Source organism: Rhipicephalus microplus, chromosome X, assembly GCF_043290135.1.
Source record: "Rhipicephalus microplus isolate Deutch F79 chromosome X, USDA_Rmic, whole genome shotgun sequence".
NCBI classification, from domain to species: domain Eukaryota; kingdom Metazoa; phylum Arthropoda; class Arachnida; order Ixodida; family Ixodidae; genus Rhipicephalus; species Rhipicephalus microplus.
In genome coordinates this window covers 384,268,821-384,273,578 of record NC_134710.1, presented here as the reverse complement: position 1 = coordinate 384,273,578, position 4,758 = coordinate 384,268,821, and positions in this window count along the sequence as shown.

Here is a 4,758-nt window from a genome sequence, read left to right as displayed (position 1 = left end):
CGCCCAAAAAAACTAAATTATGCAGCTTCTAGGAAAAAGCTGCACTTAGCGAAGTTAGAAAAATTCCTCCTGAAAAACCTCCTAATATGATATCTGTTTTAGTGGAAGACATAGAAGTGCAGGCATTAATAGACACTGGTTATAGTTTGTCAGTAATTCACAGAGATTTGTGTGTGCGTCTCCGCAAAGTTACCACGCCCTACGATGGACCCATGTTGCTCGCTGCTCAAGGGAATTCCATACGACCTTCTGCCGTGTGCACTGTTCGTGTCTAAATTGATGGACGTCTTCTTTACGTACAATTTTCGGTGCTTAGTTCATGTACTCAACAGCTAATATTAGGATCGGACTGTCTTTCAATAGCGTCCGCGTCCATCTGCTGCCGGCTACGCAATCTCCACATAAACGGTACCACATATTCGCATCACGCAGATGACGCACCACTTAGTTTTTATGCTACAGAAGACTTTGAGCTACCTCCGCACAGTAAGCGAATTGGTACGCTTCTGTCTGATGTCATTGACCGCAGGGATGTGCTCGTACAACCCTCCGTATGTTGTTTCACCAGAGAGATGGCCTTCGCATCAGGTCTGGTTTCTTTCGACGATGTCTTCGCATTATTTTGCGCAACAAACCGGACGCCTGAAAAAATCTTGGTTCCGAAGGGTAGAACGCTGGCTTGCGTCACTACACTGGAGCCTTTCTCTGTGGTAACTCTTCAAGACGCTTCTCCTGAAAATCTCCTTTTTGAACGTTCCCCAACCCTCTCCCTTCGCAAAGCTACCAACAGCTCGGACCTGATCACTTGGCAGACCTAACAGCTGCTTGCCTTGCTGACGAAACAGGGAGCTTTGTTTGACGTCCATTCTCCCCTATTTTGGCAGACATGCGTCACCGCATCGGATCGAGACTGACGGTGCGTCCATCGTTCGTCGTCGGCCATATCGCGTATCTTTAGCTGAGCAGAAAGTTATGGAAGGAAACGTTGACAACGTGTTGAAACCGAAGATAATAAGCCCCACTGCTAGCCCTTGGTCATCACCTGTCGTCTTAGTTTGAAAAAAAAGATAGTTATGTGCACTTCTGCGTAGATAACCGGGTGCTAAACAAGATGACGCGCAAGGATGTATACCCTATGTCACGTGTAGATATTTCCTTCGATTCGCTACAGAGAGCTCCATACTTCTAGAGTCTGGATTTACGTTCGGGATACTGGCAGATACCGATGCATAAAGGCGATAAAGGAAAGGCAGCGTTTTAGACACCAGATGGATTTTACGAGTGCTTCTACGATGGACTTATGAAACTTAGTGCCTTTAGGTTGTATACGAGGGACTATTGGTCAGCTGCCCACTCGTAACTGCTTCACGTGCTCGCGACGCCAAACAGGCTCAAAAAGAATGTGCCACACTCGCCGCTTTGGCTACTGGTGCCGCTGACTGACACTCCCACGTTTAATTTTCATATTAACCCTATAAAGTGGCAGGGGGGATAGCTGTCGTGGTAGCTTAGTGGTAGAGCATCGAACCCGTCATTCGAAGGTCGCAGGTTCGGATCCTGCCCACGGCAAGTTATCTTTTCACCCAGTTTTCTTGTTATTTACATTACAATTTGGTCTAATATTCTAATATCTGCCCCCCATACTTTCCTTGGCAATATTGTCTGTTAGATCTCATATATATATTTATATATATATATATATATATATATATATATATATATATATATATATATATATATATATATATATATATATATATATATATATAGTGGGAGTAATAGTTCAGTATATATAAAAGTATATAGTGGAAGTAATCATTCAATGGGCCAGTTAGTCTTCGTGAAGGTATGGGATATGGCACAACGGAGCGTTGTCAACAAGGATAAATATATTTATTTCCCAACAGTTTCGGGAGGGGTCCTCCCTTCTTCAGGGGATGAGTTATGCTCATGAGTATAACTCATCCCCTGATGAAGGGAGGACCCCTCCCGAAACTGTTGGGAAATAAATATATTTATCCTTGTTGACAACGCTCCCGTTGTGCAATATCCCATACCTATATATATATATATATATATATATATATATATATTCATGCTGGTAATAATAGAAAAACGCTCAGAATACAACCAACCACTATACATAGCCTTCATAGAATACGAGAAGGCGTTTGATTTAGTTGAAATATCAGCAGTCATGCAGACACTGCGGAATCATGGTGTCAACGAAGCATAAACATCCTGGAAGAAATATACAGGGAATCAACTGCTACCATAGTGGCCCCGCCACGGTGGTATAGTGTCTAAGGTACTCGGCTGCTGACTCGCAGGGCGCGGGTTCGAATCCCGGGTGCGGCGGCTGCATTTCCGATGGAGGCGGAAATGTTGTAGGCCCGTGTGCTCAGATTTGGGTGCACGTTAAAGAACCCCAGGTGGTCGAAATTTCCTGAGCCCTCCACTACGGCGTCTCTCACAATCATATAGTGGCTTTGGGACGTTAAACCCCACATACCAACCAACTGCCACCATAGTGCTCCATAAGGAAGGCAACAAAATACCAATCACGAAGAGTGTAAGGCAGGGGGATAAAATCTTGTCAATGCTGTTTGCCACATGCTTACAGAGGGGGTTTTCAGAGGCCCGGAGTGGTAAAAGTTAGGAATCAAAGTTAATGGAGAATACCTTAATAACCTGCGCATCGCCAATCACATTGCAATGCTGAGTAACTCAAGGGACAACTTGCAACTCATGATTACGGAGTTATACTAGCAGAGGAGAAAGGTAGGTCCTAAGTTTAATCTGCAGAAAACGAAATTAATGTACAACGACCAGAAAAAGAACAGCGCTTTGAGATAAATAACAGTGAACCAGTAGTTGTGAAAAGCTGCGTCTATTTAGGACAAGTAATAACAGTGGATCTGAACCGCGAAATTGAAGTAACTAGAAGAATAAGAATGGGGTGCTGCACGTTTGGCAAGCACTGTCGAAACATGACTGGTAGATTGCCACTATCCCTCAAGAGGAAGGTATATAACAGCTGTATCTTGCTGGTACTTAGCTATAGAGCAGAAACATGGAGACTTACAAAGAGGCTTGAGGTTAAATTGCGGACGACGCAGTGAGCCATGTAAAGTGATATGATAGGTGTAACCTTAAAAGACAAGAAGAGAGCAGAGAGCGTCAGAGAACAAAGAGGGGTTAAGGGTATCATTGTTGAAATCAAGAAGAGGAAATGACATGGACTTGGTGTGTAGCGCGTAGTCAGGATAACCGCTGGTCATTAAGGGTAACTGACTGGTGTCCCCGAGAAGGCAATCCGGTTAAGGGGAGTCAGAAAGTTAGGTGGGCAGAGGAGAATAGCAAGTTTGCGGGTATAAAGTGGCATCAGCAAGCACAGGACAAAGTTGACTAATGAAACATGGGAGAGGCATTTGTTCTGCAGTAGACGTAAGAAGGCAGATTAAAATTATGATGACGATGTTGTCATTGTTCTTGTTCTGAAGCTGTTGCTTTCATTGTCGCCCTCCGCAGAACAAACTGCTTAATTTGGTCAGCTTTCTTACCACACATGCAGCAGGCAGGCAAGAAACTGTTGTAAATGCCTAATATTGGCTGATGTAGATTAAGAGCGAAGCATTAATAACGTTCATACCTATATACTTTTTCGTCCATTACTGGCAGTTGAGCAGCCACTGTATGTGCACCATTCATGTGCAAATCCTGCGCAAAGCCATTAGACACCGTTGATTTTTTCTCATAAATACGTCATGATCAAAATCTGTGTGCTTGCACCACTAACTTTGAATGTGATGAATGTCTGTAGAAGTGAACACGGCCGAAATCTCATCCCTGCAATGAATAAACCTCGTGACAGCCCACTGGAGAATCCGCAAGAAGTATGGCTGAGAACAGCCATTCAAACGCACGCGCTTCGACCGTCTCCCGAGGTGATATTTTATATTTTTCGCAATAGGCGCGCTGTGAAGGCGCATGCGCACGCACCTCGTCACATTCGTGGTTGTTAGTACGCATATTCGATCTCCGGGTAGATGGCACCGCATATCGCGTCTCCCTTACTAAGATTTGCATATGCATGATGGTAGATGTTTACGCGTGTTCACCGCGGAATTGTAAGCGTCTGATATCCCGGTATGCGCGTACACGGCTCCCTCAAGCTTGCACATTGCGAACCTACGGCACGCAACCTTGCCCTCGCAAGGACCTGAAGGATTCGCGCGCTTGTTTTAGGTTACGCGGTGCTTTAAATAACATCTACGGCTCATTTATGTACGCATCGCTCATCGATTTACAGTTTAGCCTGATTTAGGCGTGGTATTTTATAAAGATGATAGTCTTCCTTGGGGACCTTCGATGCAAGAATTTCGGTGTGTCTGTCTGTCTGTCTGTACATTTGTCTGTTTGTTCACTCGTACTGGCGTCGGGTATTTGAAACGGCTGACCCGATCCGCAGCGGCCACCAATGTTGGTCAAGGTTGAGCGTTCATGCTTGTGCAATTGTCTATTGTAAAGCAATTATTGCGCATGTCTGGGGCCCCAGAACAACGCGCATATATTCTGTATGTGCACCTGTTACTAGAAAACGCATACATACGTCTTTTTATGGACTGTAGCACTTATCACGCTGTGCTTACCATGCAACGCTTGCACGGAACGGGAAGTGTTTTAAACGCTTTGCTAAGACGAGATGGTGGTGGCACCTACCCGTCGCCTCGCATTCTACACCTTATCACCTCTGAG